This window comes from Empidonax traillii, unplaced genomic scaffold (assembly GCF_003031625.1).
Source record: "Empidonax traillii isolate 1590-97213 ecotype Southwest subspecies unplaced genomic scaffold, ASM303162v1 scaffold192:size804837, whole genome shotgun sequence".
NCBI classification, from domain to species: domain Eukaryota; kingdom Metazoa; phylum Chordata; class Aves; order Passeriformes; family Tyrannidae; genus Empidonax; species Empidonax traillii.
Window position 1 is genome coordinate 417,868 of NW_020955385.1, and position 17,264 is coordinate 435,131.

The following is a 17,264-nucleotide window of genomic DNA, read 5'->3' on the forward strand; positions in this document are numbered from 1 at the left end:
GCAGAGAATCGGCTTGTATCTAGATGTGTTACACAAAGCCAAACAGTTGGTCTCGTCCAAAAATGAAATGCCTTTATGGTGGGCAGGAACACAGGGGTGCTGCCACTGCCTTTCCAAGCTAGTTCTTGGGAAGAAAGAGTGTCCAGTGCTTTGGAAACCACTTTCACCGACTTGTAAACCCAGAGAATCTCTGCTTAGCTGGAAACTACCCCTCCAACAGAGAAAATTAATTATGTCCCAAAGACAGTGAGAGAAGCAGCAAGGAGGCCAGCTGGAAGCAGCCTGAGTCCTCTCGCACCCAGGGCCAAGTTCCACTTTGCATGACATCAGTGGGTGCTTTGACTGCGGTGCCAAAGTAACCAAGGTCTGTCCTGGGTGCAGACAGCTGCCGTCACAGAGAGGAGAAAATCCAGGCCTCTGGATGGTGCTCCCAGCGCAAACAGTCCCCTCCCTGCACTGTGTTTGTGAGTTGGAGTGATTTGGAGTGCATTGCCCTGCAGTGCAGGCAGGCACTGCCCTCGGCTCACCAGTGAGGTCCCTGAGCCATCACCGAGACAAGGCGTCTCCGTGGGCCTGTGGAGCCCCATCACCCAGAGAGCCTTGGCAGAGAGGATCCAGTTTGGGACTGGGTGTCCCCTGCCTCTGCTGGGTGCTGGCAGGGGGTGGCAGCCCTGAGGGGCTGGGGAAGGCAGAGGAGGCTGCTCAGGAGGATGGTGTAACGCTGAGCGTGCAGAGTCCCTTTTCCCTTGGGAGAGGGGGAGTGTGGCCATGGGAGATGCTTTCAGCTCTGGGGACTGGGGATGGACTGGCAGAGAGCTGCATCTGGGGCCTCTCATCCACCAGGATCAAGCACAGGACAGGAGCCTCACTGAGGGAGAGCATTTCACTGCAGTAACAGCCCTTGGGGACAGCTCCTGCTGATGCCAGTGCCCTGTTGGGTGACAACCTGTGTGTGCAGCCTGTGGGAAGTGCAGCAGTCCAGGACGGACACATGCAGTTTCCTCCTTCCCTCTCTGAGCCAGCAGCACTGGCCCTGTGGACACGGTGACAAAGGTGTGAAGTGATGCAGGAGCAGAGGGAGGAGAGGCCTGGGGAACAGCCCCAGGGGACACTGCAATCCTCCTCAGCTGCAGTTTGTCAGGGATGGTCCCTGCTCAGTCTGAGCATCTCAGCTCCTTGCACCCCTCTTCGCTGCAGCACCAGCCCTTCCAGCCCAGCCTGTCGTGTGGGATGGGACCATCCCTCCTGGGAGCAAGCAAGGCAGAACAGGTCATGAGCACAAGTCCAGCACAGCTCCTCTGAGTCCATCCCTGCATAGCTGTCAGGCTCCAGCACAGCCAGGCAGCCTTGCCATGAGCTGAGGGTGCCTCGTCCCATCTGCTGCCTCCTCTGCCAGCAGCGCTCAGGTTACACTTGACATAGTGAAGTGGCAGCAAAATGGATTTAATTTATTTACTTTTTTAATGTAATGGTGGAAAACAAAACATGTTGCAAAAGTTGTTTGTTTCGTACCAGCTCTGTGCAGACCCGCAGCAGAAGGAGTGGCTTCTGGCAGCTCTGCTCTTCAGAGACCGGTGATTGCGGGGCTGACACGCTGTGCCAAGGACCAGACGGCTGCTGGAGACACCCTCCCTCCCCAGGGGCTGTGCTGGGCACAACCAGGCCTCAGAACAGGCCAACTCCCCAGCCAGGGTACCCACGACCACGGGGGCTCCCAGGGCTGCTGAGCTGCAGATCCACTGCCAGGCAGAGCCTGAGCAAGTGATGAGGCAGAGGGGCTGTCAGTAGGGGGCAAGGTCTTGCCCACCCTCCAGAAGCACCCTCTCTCTGCTCTGCCCCATGCCTGCTGCAGGGCTTGGCACCCCTCTGGACCAGGTATGGGGCAGGGACAAGTGACTCTTGAGAGAAGGAGCACCTACCAATGCAGCCAACACTTCCCCAGGCAGAATGGGGCATGTGGACGAGGTGGGAGCTGTTGGCAGACCCACGCATCCCACCATCAGCTGGGGCAGCCGCTCTGGTGAGGGGCTCAGCAGCAGCGGGGCTGGGGCTGGTGTGTCTGGAGAGCCCAGCCCCAAAATGTGCCCCAAGGCACCAGCCCCCTTGGTCCAAACTTTCCCGTGGCACGGTCAGTGCTCAAAATTTATGAGGACCACCAAGCCTGGGCATTGTCAAGCACCTAATTGAAAACACTGTGAAGGCAACACGGTGACACAGCCTGGGAGCTGATGCTGATGGCCACCCAGGTGCCTTGTGGCACTGGGGGCCCAGCATGGCAGCGATGGTGCCAGGCCAGGATCCCACTTGGTGGGCACTGCCCTGCCCAGGCCCAGGTCCATCCCAGTCAGGAGTCTGTGAGCAGAAGAGAGGCCCCGGGGAAACCTCCCACAGACACGCTGCCTCCCATGCGGGAGGGTGCTCTTTCCCAGAACTTTGGTTAGGAGATACTCATGAGTTAATTAATCCTTGAGTTTTTAAGCAGAGACATATTTATGAGCCCTGTAAGAGGCTGGGGCCCAGAGAGACATTTCTTTATTCTCCCTCCAGCTCAGCTGAAGGAAACCATAAGGGGAAAGAGCGACTGAGCCACGAAAGCATGGAAGATGGATTTCGGGCTGGTGATGGGGAAACAAAACCCAACTTGCCAGAATGGGAACAGTGGCCAAGTGACAGCTCCATTCCCTCTCCTTTGTCTCCTCATCCTTTGTCTGTGCTTGCTACAGCCTGGTTGATGGGTATCTCCAGTTTGAAGTGCAGATTTAAAGTCCACATACGGTGTGAGTATCCACCATGAACCTCTCCAGCTCCTTCAGCTGGAGGGGGAAGATGTCATGTTCTCATTGTCCCCTTCCCTGACACCTGTAGGGAGCACTGGCCTTGGGATTCCAGCTCCCCGTGCCAAGGGAATCTGACGCGTTTTTTCCCGAGCAGATCCAGGACGTGGCTGTGAGCAGGTGGAAGTTGCTGTTGGTGCCAGCAGCCAGGGTAGCAGAGTGCAGCAGTGTTGAGAACATCAGCCAAGACACCGATGGAAAACTGAGAGTGGAGGACACATCCACTGTGCTTTTGCTGAGCTCTGCTGCATCCCAAGCAGCAGAGAAAATATGTGATGGGCATAACCAATTGCCTTCCTGGGCAGAGCACATTTTTCCGGGCTAAAAGCTTGGAACTGAGTCTATTTTGCTTTATCCCTTTCCTCAGAGTGAGCTGCTAATGGCACTCCCTGTCTCTCTGCAGTCACTAGTTTATCTATCCACCTCAGATGATGCTTCTTCAGCTTTACTGCGCATCTTGGCCAATAGCAGTGGAGAAATGTGGCCACCACATGTTGGCAGCGATTGAATCCTGGGCACATTTTTTCTCTGTGCAGCCTTTAAGCTGTGGGAACCATTTCAAAGGAAACCATTCCCCCTATAACATGCTTGTGATCTGAAGATGTCTATTTAGATGGCAGCCCGGCATTAATTTAGCAATTCACTACAGAGTTTGGCGTGATGTTTAAAGCACTAAAATAAATTGTGGTGAAGTCGTTTCCCTCAAACCAGATTGTGTGGTTTACATTATTTGTCAACCTTAAGTACAACTGGCATGTTTGTATCACTCATGCAAAGCCCCATTGTGCCTCTCTAGAAGGGGGAAGAATCCGCACAGAAATGCATCCAAGTTCCTGCCCCGGCAGTCTCATGTCCCTGGGAGATCTGCCCCGGAGGCACGCAGCCCAACTGGCTGGAAGAGAGCCTGGGCTTTCCTCAGGATGATGGGTGTTAAGTGCAGGCTCATATAGGTTATATTACAAAGGGCCGGTTTAATCAGAGGCAGATTTGTGCTCTTTGACTGCAGTGCCTGAAATCCACCGAGCCTTGATGGCTCCGGCACACACACGCGAGCGCACACACGCACAGCACCACGGCAGCAGGGCTGGGGGGGTTACCTGGGCGGCTGCTCACCCACCCAGGAGGGTGCCCAGGGCCAGCACCAGCCGTAGCCTACCCTACTGCAGCACACCCCATGGCCTCTTGCTCTGCGTGATGTGCCAGGGGATGATAGTGGCCATGAACTGCAGGGAGGGGAGGGACAGGTGAGGGGAGGCTGTCCCGAGCCTCTCAGGAGCCCGGCAGGGATCTGAGGCTGCCTTCTTGCATCTCCTCTCCCTCTGACGGGCTGTTTTGGTGAGGTCTCAGCCGCGCAGGCAGCCAAGGGGAGCAGGGATGGGGTGCAGGTTGCCGGCCTCGCGAAGGGGACACCTGGAGAGGTGTTCGCCTCTGTCCTGGCTGAGATGCTGCCCCAGCCTGGCTGGAGCCCCAGGCACCACTGCGGGGTCCCCTGTGGCGCGGGCCATGCCTGGCTGTTCCTACTGCCCTTGGCTGTCGGTGATCAGTGCTCCGTGGGGAGGGTGCGGGGTCAGGCGGGGACAGCACTTTCGCCAGCGCCGCTGGGAGCAGGTTGGCGGGGCGTGCTGTGGTGCTGCGCCTGCCTCTGGGCGAGCAGGCGGGATCTCGCCTGTGATCTCAGTGCCTTATCCCTTCCTCCCCTTCTTTCAGTCCCTGCAGCCAGAGAAATCCTCGGATGGCTGTCACAGCTCTCCGCACACAAGCTGGCTGGCAGCGCCGAGGGTGTTCCATTCCTCCACCTCCCAGCGACTCCCTAATGCCAGAAGAGCCGTCTTGCGGGAAGAGGCCGAGTTTCTGCACTGACACAATTCACTCGCACATCTCCTCCAGCCCCCGGCAGCTGTCGCAGGCTCCCACGGAGGGTTCTCTCCACCCCACTGAGCACCCGCCGGGGCGCGGGGACCACAGGGCAGGTCTGCCTGCCCTCCTCCAGGATGTTCTCATCACAAGCCCTTGGGATCGCTGTCCAGTGACCAAGGGTCTGCTGTCCCCCTCTACTCAGCCCTCCCACGTCACCTGCCCCCTCCTCTGCCGTTGTCTGGGCCCTGCTCAGAGCACGTTCCCCTCTGTGACCCTGGGAGCAGCTTGGCAGAAGTGTGCTCTCCATGTCCTCCCCACAGTACCCTCAGAGAGCAGGAGCTCCTCGGATGCATTTCTTCTGAATTGTAGGAGACACCCAATTTTCTGGAAATTTAATTCGGACAACAGCTCCTGTGTGTGCTGTGGCCATGGACATGTGTGTGCTTTCACTGGGTGATGGTAGAAACTCTTTTGCTCGAATGGGAATTCCAAGGGCAGAAGTGGAGCCAGACTGCCAAACATCTGGCAGCACTGGCTGCACCCGTGGGAGCAGGGTCTCCTCTTGTCCCAGGTACCCGGGCAGAGCCTGTCCATGAGACACTGCCCAGTACACACACAGCGCACCAAGGGCAGCACAAAAGCTCCCAGCCACGGCATGAAGTAATTGTCACATTTTTCTTCTGTAAGGATTAACGTTCCTGCTAACCTTGCAAACCTTCATTGAGCCATTGTCACCCCCCGAAACGCGGCACAATCGCCAAGGGATTAGGGTGTCTGTGGAGCAGCCTGTCCCCGCTATTGTGCGCTCCCGGCGGGGGGAGGAAATCCTGCAACATCAGCCGATGAGTCCCAAATTCACTGCCGGCCAGGCACATGGCACCCCGGGGGAGCCGGAGGCCCAACGCCTGCCGTTGCACCTCGGAGCTGTCTTTGCAGCGGGCGGGTGGCCGGGAACACTGCTGGGCTGGTGGCATCTGCGCTCGGGGCTGCCCTCCCAGCACGGGCAGCCCTTGCCCTGGGCACCAGAGAGCCAGGCAGGCCCCAGCTCTGTCCCCACAGGGAAGCAGGTCTTCCCTCTCTGCTTTGCCAGCGGCCCGGCTCTTGGGTCTCCATCCTGAGCCAGGCAAGCATGTTCATAAATCTGAATGTTGAGGAAATCCCATAAAAATTTTACGGGAAAGAGCCATAAAGGGAAGCTCCTGGCATTTCTTGCTGGCTGATGGCAATGCCCGCTGTGTGCACTGCGTTCAGGCACCTGGCAGCCACAGTGGGACCATGACCAGGCCAAGCTGGATTAGCAGCACATTCCCAAGGCCCTCCCTTTGGAGCAGGAGTGGAGGAGCATGGCCACAGCACAGACTGATGCTCTTGAGAGCAGGGCTCCAGATTCTGCAGAGCTCAGGCTTGCAGACAGGCAGGGCAGGCAGAAGCTGTGTTGTAAGTATGCAAGAGTGAAGAGGAATGCTAAAGCAAACCCAAGATTTATGCACTTAGGTCCCAGAAGGGTTCTACAGAGCTTATAAACGACAATACATATTGTCATCCCAACCCCCACGCTCAGTAGCAAAGGAAAAGGAGTGGGAAGTGTCTCCAGCATTGGGGCCCTTGCACAACAACAGAGAATGGAAAACAACCTCATCTGCTTCTCCCCAACATCTGGACCCTGCATCAGCACCCCCACTCCCATGGCACTTTCCCAAGAGACAGAACCATCTCCTCCAGAGAGCCATGGGGAGGATGGGGAGAGGAGAGTCCAGAGTGAGGTTCGCAGAGGGGAAGCTGGTGTCCTTCTGGTGTGCCCAGTTTGGACTGATCAACCAGCATGCACACACACCAAGTGCCAGCTCCAGCCCTCTGCCCAGCATGGAGAAGGACTCTTCCAGCCAGGACAGGGTGAAGTCTCCATCATGGATGGCTCTGAGTCCTGTGGGTGTTCATTTCTGGCAAAGGGCTTGAGCAGGCTCATGGGGAGGCTGGGCTCAGGCTGGGGTCTTGCAGAACTGTATCAGGAGGATTTGCCATGGCAGAAGTGGCATCTGAACTCCTCAACCCAGCAGGATCTGGACTTGCCAGCCCTTTGGCAGGGCACTTGGTGTTTGGAAGCCAGCACTTGCACATTGTTACTGCTGTGCAGTGGGATTTCATGGCAGTTTTTCATAAGCTTTGCACGTGTTGGATGGTACAAATAGGAACTGAACCTCCTCACAAGTGACAGCAGCCTGGCAGCCTGGGGCCCGCTGGGGCTTGAGAGGAAAGGTTGATTCTGAATGATTCTCATTCAGAAACTCTCTGTATTCCCTGGGCAGGAGGGGATAATTTGGTTTCTTTTCTCTGGTGTCATGGCAGGGGAAGGGCTTCTCACTCTGCCTTGGGTACATGCAGGTGATCATGCATGGGAAAAGAGCACTCCCAAAACGGACAGCAACCTGGAGCTGCTACCAGGATGCTGCTCCATCCTGCAGAGGGAGCTTTCCCTGGACACCTCTGCCGGAGGCAATACATGGGCTTTGCATTTTGATCTCTTTTGCTTCATCTGGAGAAACTTTGAGAAAAAAAGTCCTGAAGTCAGGCTGGCTCTTCTTGGTCTCATCTCCTGAATCTGAAGTGAACCTCCACAGACAGGAAAGGACTGCCTGGGGCACTCAAAGTCTCCCTGTGCCTCAGTGGGGCTTCTTCTCATTGAACCCATGTCAGACCATCCCCGTCTGTTCCATCACGGGGTCTACTTCCAGAAAGCACGTGGTGACTCTGGTGACCAGGATCCATCCTGAGACATCTGGAGGGAGTCTGATCTTCAGGAGGCAGCAGCAGAAGGGCTTAGCACCTGCTGAAAATTAGGATCTGCCTATATTGTCCTGAAATTCCTGACGGGTTTTGAAAACACAGGCAGCTGCAAAATTCTCAGTCTTCTAAGGGCAGGAGGTGGTGATGTCCCCACTTCACTGCCCTGGCTCATTCTGTGTGGGGCAGAGGGGGACACGCATGTGCAATGGCTGCAGTGAAACTGAGAAAGTTTCACTGGATTCATTTTTCACCAGAAAAGGTCATGAGGTCCACGATGGGTGTCCCAGACTGGAAGCAGAAGTCATCTGATGCCAGTGCAGCCACCATCACGGCGGTCCGAGCTGCCGCAGTCCCCGCTCCGCTGGCTCAGCGTGACCCATGGCTATTGGCTATTCCGGGGATGGTTTCCATGAGGACTTTTTATTTTGGTAAAAATGTTGAACAATTCTGGTTTTATCCCCATGTGGAGCGGGAAAAATTTTGAAATCTTTAACATTTTTGAGGGCTTAAAAACAATTTCCCACCCAGCTATAGCCACCAGTCTCATCAGGATGTGTTTGAAAACCCTCCAGCAGGAGCTGAGCAGAGCTGGTCTCAGCTGGATACCACTCTCGACGAGAAATGCCGTTGTGAGGGGTCATGTTTCTTCAGAAAAAAGTATCTTCAATAGCTCAGGAAGTTATTAGTGTCTGCTAACAATAAGAGCTTTGGATTGATTCAATAGATGCTCATTTTAATTGTAAAATGCCAGTAATGAGAAATGTGCCATCCAATGACTCATTTTTCCCTTGTAAAAATTATTGGACATTTTTATTAGTTTTACAAATGACAGGACCTCGTATTTCTGAGAACACTTTATACAAGCCTTGCACAAGCCCACTCTCATAAAAGCGTGTCTGTGGTGACATCCAGAGCCACAAGAAGGGGAGCGGTAGAAAGGCCCAAAGTGGTGAGGACAGCCCACAAGTGGAACTGGCAGGACCGAACCCCAAGAGGGTGGGAAGGGGTGGATACAGCACCGGAGACATGAGCCGCGGCACTCCTTCCCAGCAGTGCCTTTCTGGAGAGGCACGGGGCGGGCAGGGGGATGGGTGCCAGCCGGCGCCCCGAGGTCTGCCCGGCGCGGAGCCCCGGCGCGGGGCAGCGGCCGCGGAGCTGAGCGATGCGCTGGGCGCAGGGAGGGCAGGAGCCAGCCCCGGCCGAGCAGAGCTGAGCCAGGTAAGCGCCGTGCCACGGCACCGGGCAGGGCAGGACCACGGAACCTCTTCTGCGCTCCCACGGAGACGCAGCTTCGTGCCGCCAGCGCAGCGCCCGGTGTGATCCATCCCGGCGTGATCCGTCCCGGTGTGATCCATCCCGGCGTGATCCGTCCCGGAGTGATCCGTCCAGGCGTGATCCGTCCCGGTGTGATCCATCCCGGCGTGATCCGTCCCGGCGTGATCCGTCCCGGAGTGATCCGTCCCGGCGTGATCGCTGCTGGAGAAAGCCGGGCCTTGGTGCGCGGCGAGCGCAGAGCTCGCCTGTCCTGGCTGGGAGAAGCGCGATAAGAGGTCAAGCACGGCCAGAGAGCCGGGGCAGGGCCACCGGGACATCCCGGAGCAGCCCAGTTGCGGCTGCAGCGCTGCTGGACTGCGGCTGGCCGGGCTGGAGGGGAGCGCCGGCAGCGTGTTCCTCCTTCTCCAGAGAACAGCAGAGCTGCTCTGGCCAAACTGTGCTCTTTTAAAAAATTCAAACGATTTCCCATGGAGAATTAATTTGCACAAGTGGAAAAAAAATAGTTCTAGAGAATTTGTCACTTCAGCATTTCATTTCTCTTCTGTTGCTGACATTATTTGTATTTTTGTTTACATCTCCTCATGACAAGTCATCTGTGACTCTGCGTGGTGTACCGTGAGCTGGCATGATATGACATCATGCAAGAGCTGAGATAGCCCAACGCTTCTATTTTAGTTCAGAGGATATTTTAAACTTTATGTTATCCAGGAAATTTCTGAAATATTTGTCTTCATTCCAAGCCAGAACGAAAACAATTTGGGAAATGTCAGAAGTTCCCATGAAATAAGTAGCGAGAGCTTCCAGCTCGCAGCTGTGTGCGACAGGGTGGCTGGCGGGGAGGCCCCAGCCTCGTGCATGAGGGTGGCAGTGGGCAGCAGGGTTTATGTGTACCAGGACATCCCAGGAAGGACCTCAGGTCGCTTTACAAACCCTCTCTGGTTTGTGGGGCACCAGCCCAGGGAAGGAGAGGCTCAGTGGGGCTGCGGACAGGAGCGGTCTGTCTGAGCCACCAGCCCCAACACCATATTCACCAAGGCTATGGGACAGACAGGGCTCTGTGGGGGCCACAGGAAGCCAGGGTCCACATGTCTGTGTGTCTGGGTGGAAAGTGCTATCAGGTTCCCAAATTTCTTGCCTTAGCCTCTGTGCTGAGACACACAATCTTCAGAGCTTTGTTTTGTGTACTCTGGGAACCGACAATTTGTAAAGACATGCTGCTCGGCTAATCCTCCATCAGCTCCTGGAGCGGAGACCAGCTGGGATCTGGCAGCTCCCTCCCTTCTCCCACTTCAGCCTGCTAAAGCAGTGAGTGTCTGTAACCAGTAGCTCACAGGTTTTGACTTATACGCAAAGCAGAGCAGCAGCTTTCCCAGCTGGCAGCCGGGACCGCACAGGCACCGTGCCCTCCGTGCCAGCGCCGGGGACCAACACCGGCCATGCCAGCCAAGCGTGTGCACTGTGTGGGTCCTGGGGGTGATGCCAGCCTCACTGCTGAAACTATCTTGGCTCTCTGCTGGCCTCAGAGCCATTGTTATGCCCTAGAGACGCTCTCAGGGAAGGGAGCTCTTTCCACAGCAAGGTTTGCTGTTGCTCTGCTGCACAAGGTGCCGTATCAGGGAAAAAAGAAATCATTTTATTGATTCAAAAAAAGAGGCACCTTCCTCTTTCCTCAGGAAACCTCAAAAAGGGTCAAAGAGTCAAGGGTCCCTGGGCCATCCCCCCATTCACAGAGCTCCCCAGCAGTGCAGTGGGGTCCCCTGTGGGTGGGTGGGCTTGGGGAACTGTGGATGTCCACCAGGCTCATCCCTGGAAAATGAGATCACCCTGCAGCCCTTGCTGGGAAGGTACCAGTGCCATTGCATGTACAGGGCTCCAGATTTCAAGAAAACTCATTTGAAGCTGCTTGAGGTCTGTCAGAGCAAATCAGTTGCAGTTTCAGCAGCCACTTGTTCTTGCTTTAACCCTGGGAAAGCAACTGGGCTACAAATATTTACCTGATGAGGTAAACCATCAATATCCTTGAAACTTACATTAAAAAGTACTGGACTAGAGCATCTTGTGGATTTCGGCTTTTTCTCCTGCTGATTTGTTTCACAATATGCCAGAAGCATGGATTGAGTTAGGGCTTTGGCAGGGGCTTTTATCATGATGGATATAGTGGAGGATAGAAAAGAAATTTGGTTATCAGAGGATGCCAAAACTCTACTTCCTAGCACATACATTCAATAATGCAAAAGTTCTTCTTTAAAGGTTTCCTTAGAACAAATCCCAGTCATCACAAAACCCATGGAGATAAATTAAATTACATTTTAATAGTGGAGAACTCATTCCTGGGCTAGGCGCAGCAGTGAAAGTATGTTCTCTCTTAGACAAAAGTAGCATCCTCTTCCATCAAAATTCTGAATGTTACCATATGAAAAACTTAATTGGAAATGAAACCCCAAAGTTCCCAGGTCAGAGGCACCATAAGAGGCTGTGGTAGTGCCCATTCCACCACCCCAACTCCTTCTCTGCTGCCCCATGGCCGCTCTGGCCGCGGTCTCACTTGTCCTGCCCGCTCCAGTTTTAGTGTGTTCTGCTCTGCCTCGTGAGAAAGCCAGGCTTGACCTGTCTCTTCCTCATGCCGTCATCCTGTAAACATTTAAAATAACATACAAATGCTTCCTGGGCAAGCAGTGGTGTTTGAAGTGGCTGGCGTGTGCACCGAGTGCCGCAGTGCAGGGTGGTTCAGGGTGGTGGTGCGGGGTGATGCAGGATGATGGGGGTGCTGATGAGGGGTGACGGGGGTGCTGATACAGGGTGCAGGCTGGACCAGCCTCACCTCAATGTTGCACATGACGTACATGTCCAAAAACTGAAGGAAAGAGGAAAAGACAAAGAGAGAGGACAGAGCTGCTGCAGTGGTACTGCCAGTCCCTCCTGCTGAGGGGAAGCACAGCAGCCATCCCGCCCTTCACTCCTCATCCTCTGCATCTCAGCCTCCCCTTTCCCTGTGCCCCAGCCCCAGCAGCTTGAATGTCCCTCCCTGCCTGGGCTCCTCCATCCCGGCCTCGTCCTGCAGTGCCAGGCTGGGCCTTGCTCTGTACAGTGACCAAAACCCCCGGGCAGAATGAGCTGCTCTCCGAGCACTGCATCCAATTAATTATATAGTTTAATACACAATACATAGACATTTCCCATCCACACCAGCAAAGCTTCCAGCTCTGCTGGAAACCTCTGCAGAGCCGTTGCATGGCAGAAGGTGGCTGGACAAGGGCCGAGCCATGTGCCCTTGGCACGGGAGAGTCCTGGGCTGTAATCAGAGTCATTACAGGTGTTCTGCAAATGGTTCAGAACACAGCGAAGTAAGGACATCACTATAGCTTTTGCTGCACAAGGATCCCCTCCATGTGTTCTATTCAGCTGATTTCAGCACAGTGATGTTCCTGGGCTGACCTGAGCAGGTCCCTGCCCAGGGAACGCGTGTCTGCTGTTGGTGAGGACACACAGACAGGCACTGCTTACCCTTTGGTCTTGTGTCGGTACAACTCAGAGCACCGGCACCACTTCTGTGGGCCAGCAAGAACATCCAGCTCATGCCTGAGGGGTTCCCAAGCCACCCTAGGGTCCCCAAATCACCCCAGCATCCCCAAACCTCCCCAGGTCCCTCCTGCTGCAGCCTGTTCTCTGTGGGCACAGCTGGGCCAGGAAGGAGCCCCGTGTCGCTCTCAGCACCAACCTGCTGGCCAGGGCTCTGCCCTCACTGTGGCAGGTGACCCCTGGGGCACTCGGGAATCCCGAGATCACCAGCCCGTCCCCACGCAGTGATGGGAGTCCACAACAATTACAGGCTTCCTGCGTGTCCTGCCTCTGGGGTTTTGTCACACATGATGTCCCACATCTGGGACTCACCAGTTGGGGATGGCAGTGCTATTTCCATGTCAAGCTGTAGCTTTTTTACCCCCAGCCGGTTCAGGCTTACAGCTATTGTGTGGGGTTTTCAATGTTGCAAGAATTTATATTGGGAAAAAAGTGCCTTTTTTTTTTTTCCCCCTCAATGCCTTGGGAAATGTCATCCAGCAGGAATGTTCCCAAAAGCTGATCATGGCAGAGAGGAGGATGGGCTCGAGCAGGGACTGCATGCCCAGCTCCCATCCCTGTCCCCAGCCTCCAGGGACCAGCTCCTTGGAGTGTTGCTCCCATGGGTGCCCCATCCCTGCTCCCCAGACTCTGCCCCGTGCTCCTGGGGGACCTCTGTAGCAGCAACAGCAGAGGCAGGAGGGAGGGAACAGATGCCTGGAGAGGGACAAGCTGCTCACAGAGCCACTCCTGCTGCAGAGGCTCTTGGTTTCATGTCCTCTTGGCTGTGCCAGTGGCCTCTTCCACTTCCAGCACTGGATGGAGTTTACAAGAAATGTTGGAAGTCCCAGCCCTGTGGTGTGTCATCATTCAAACTTCTCTTTAATAGTGTCCCAAAGTAATTTATTTTTCCCAAACATCAAAGCCCCCCGAGCAATGCTGAGAGAGGCAGGGCTTCCCCCCAAGCCCTGGCAGCTCCCACACACCCCTGCCCTGCTCATGGGGGCTGGACATCCTCCTTGGCTGTCCTGGGGTGACCCACAGTCTCAGGTGGGACCGTGGAGCAAGGGTAGGCAGAGCTGTGACACTGCATGCAGGATGAGAGGGCAGATCTTCCCCCTGAAAATACAAGGGAGATGTGTATTGATTGCCTCACTGTGAGGATGCTGATGCCTTTTCTGGGCTCAGCATCACATCACAGACCACTTCCATAAGACTCAGGAAAGGTACAAAGAGAAAAAGAATGAGGAGAAAGAAATAGCAAGGAGATGTGAGTCTGCTTCTCCTTTTTTTTTTTTTTTTTTTGCCAGGATCCAGAGCTGCCCTCCACCCTCCAGCACGCCAGGAAAAGCTGGGGATTGAGGCAGAGCATCTCCTCAGTGGGAACCCCATGCCCAGGCTGTCCCCCCGCCCCCCAGCACTGCCCTTCTCCCCGGCTGCAGGAGTTTTGTGGAGGGACTTTTTGACAGAAACATTGCAGCAGCCTCTACAAACACACTGTGCTGCTGTCCCTGCCAGCGCTCCGTGCTGGTTTGCCTCAAGGAATCTGTGAGATCCGTCCTGCTGTGATCTGTAACAATATTGGGATTAAATTAGCTTCCCTGAGCTGCAGAGGGGTCAGTGTGTAAGGCCCCTGGTTAATCCAGCGGGCCAGAGAGAACAGAAGCCTCCCTGCACTGGGAAAGGAAAACAACGGGGTCTGTTTGCAATCCGTGGAGCTAATTCAAACAGCATTCCTCAAACAACAGGGGAAAAGAGCCTTCAGAGCAAATGGGAAAGGAGCGTTTCCCAACATGCGCATAACGTCCCTCCTTGGGGAGACACAAAACCTCCAGACTGCACGGGTGAGGTGTCAGAAAACCTGGCAGGCACGAGAAAGGGGTCTGAAGAGCTGGGCAGCTGGTGGGGCACATGAGAACTACCTCCTGCTCTGGGTATGGTGAGCCCAGAGCAGGTCAGTCCTACTGGACCCCACGGGGAGCACTTGGCTGCTGCCTGCACCTTATCTAGGGTGGGATGGATCATCTCATCCCACCCAGCTCTGGGAGGGATGGGATCTTGCTCTCCTGTCTCCCACAGAGAGTTTTACACTGATGTAATTATGGCTCTGCAGCTCGTGGCTCTCAGCACCACAAACCGTGATGACAATCCAGGGGCAATCCCGGATAGAGATGGTTCCTGCTCTGGCTGCTGCCAGACTGCCAGTGCTGCCACCTCTGAGCACAGACAACAAGCAGCCCTGACTGGATGAGAGCCTGGGCTTGCTTGGGAAGTAGAGGCATGCCTGAGTGATCCTATCAGGGAGTCAGCTCCTCTGGCTCCCCTATCTCCTGTGGGAGGGGTGATCCCTGTGCCCAACCCCAGTGCAGGCTGGGCAGCCCCTGCCAGGAACCCAGTCCTTGTCTTGTAGCCAGAGCAAGTGTCGATGCAGTGAACAGCAGAACACTGGGAGAACAGTGTTCCTGGGACTGCAGGCTGCAGGTGTGCAGGTGTTTACAATTTACAATTATAAATAATTGCCCAGGCTATCAGTCATCCTGCAGCAGAGAACCCTCAGAGCAGCAGACCACAGCAGAGCTCTCATCAAGGCTGGGAGTGTCTCAGACACTTCAGCTTTCCTTCTGCTTTCCTTCTGCTTTCTCTGCGAAGTCTTTTCTGCTTTTTGCTTATGCTGAGATATTATCAAGGGCTTGTGAGGCACCAGGGATGAGTAATACACCCTCTGTGCCAGCGGGGAACTTGTAGGCACTGGTAGGGTTAATGTGGGTCTGACAGAAGCTGTGGTGCTCAGTGCTGGAGCTGCTGGGAGCAGACCTGGCTGCATCCCCAGGCCCCCTGCTCTCAGCTGCACCCCAGGGATAAAGGGCATGGCTCCTGGATGTCCCTGTGGTCTACAGCAGGGTGGGTCTTCCACGGAGAAAATCCTTTTCCCCTTGTTGAGAGAGGCAGAGAGGTACACAGGGTAGGAACTACAGAGGGATGAAATCTGAAAAAAAAATGACAAGCTTTTAACATAAGGTTAATGTCAAGTTTTTAAGATAAAACAACATGCTCAAAGGGTGGGCTGGGGGATGTGGGGCAGTTGATGCTTCCTCTGCAGAAACTGGAAGCAAGGTTCTGCCCTCAGCTTTGTTCAGCGCCACTGTGCCCATGTCCCAGCTGGAGGAGCCTGGGCTGCTGGGCACCTGCTGTGGACGTGAAGGAACCCTCCAGTCAGAGCTCTGCTTTCAATCTGGAGTCACTTGGCATCTTAGCCTGCTAAAATGTGGAATTTCATGTCCTTTTGTACGAGAGAGAAACAACGTGTTTGGGATTAATTTAGGATCAGTCTGAACAGCCATTAGTTGAAGAAAACCAACCCAGTAAATAAGCTCCTGGCAGAGGGGGAAGAAATGTGGGACTTGATGTTGGATTAACTGTGGAGGGTGTTAAGGCAGGATTTAGTGTGACTTGCCATCCTCTGCAATGACACCTCCAGCACCAGGGTGCTGTGAGCACGACCCTTTGCCTTCTGTGACCGGCTCTGTCAGCACTGCCAGGATGGAGCTCTGTCTTCAGGGTTTATTGCTCACTTATAAACATTTGCTCCTGACTGAAACTTGATCTACAGCTGTCAAGTGGGGCTACGGTGGTCCAAGATCAGAGAGGAGAAGGTTTGGCTGTTCAACAGCAGCATAAAAAAAGATCTTGGGTTCATCATCTTTTTCATTCTTACAGTCAACGGAGTGATGTTGCCCCAGAGCAACATTTGGTGGTACTTGAGAATTCTCTTGAACAGAAAGTAAAAAAGGTCCAAATAGAAATAGAAAAAGATCTTCAATACAGAGACTTGTGGCAGCAACTGCTGAGCATCTGCCAACATCCAGAACACATTCCAAACACTCTTGTGAGATAACAAGGATTTTGGTGATATAATTTACAATTGTAAAATGAGGGACATTTAATGAGGTGTCAAGGAAAATTCCGGATGAATAAAACTTCCATGTACATGTGCATTGACACACAAAAAAAGCAAAGGAAAAGCTGCAGAAAGGATGAGTTTTCCCTCCCACCTGTTTTGGGTTATTTTGCACTTTTGTGTTCCCACCTGCCCCCACACAAGTGCTGTGCAGAGCAGAGGGGATGGCAGGTGGGGAGTTCAGGAGGCTCTTCAAACCGATATGTCTGGGGGGCTGCTCGATGCCACATCCTGTGCCCATACCCTTGCCCTCCTCTTCCTTGGGGCTGTCGGTCTGTGCCTAGTCCCATGGAGCATTCCAGGGCTCGTGCCAGGGGCTGTCAGGGGTGCTCGGGGACCCATCTTCAGTGGGGGCTCGTGGGCAGCAGAATGTCAGCAGAATGCCCTGGCCCCAGCGAGGGACCCAGGAGGGATTCAGGAGGCACCGTAGGGTCTGTCACAACCTTCCAATGAGCCCATGCCCTGTGGCTTCCAGCTCAGAGCCCTGCGAGCCTTGGGAGTCTCTCCCAGGAGACTGCCAGGGTCCAGGATCCTGCTCATCCCACCTGGCACAGGGAGTCTCGGGGAAGGTGCCCAAGCCCTGACATCCCCTGTGCACCTGAGAGAAGTGGGGTCTGTCCCATAGCCCTCCTGGACACCCCAGTTCCAGCAGAGGAGGAAAGGGGAGCTGATGGCACTGGGAGCAGAACTCCCAGGCTGCTCCAGGTGTGCTGGAGGGCAGGTGTCCAGGCAGCCCCACCACAGCCATGCTGCTCTCCTGAGTGGGAGCATTTCCTTCTGCTGCACAGCCAGTGATGGAAAAACAACCAGGCGGTGAGCTCTTTGACTTCGTGCCTTCCCCTATCCAGAGGATAATAAGCTGCTTTTAATATCTGACATGTTTATTAACAGATGCAGTTGTGACAGCTGATGACTTCATATGCCACTTACCACTGAATTGTTAGTAATAACTCAGAATTAACTGTCATAAATAAAAAAGACTACAAAGACAACTCGAT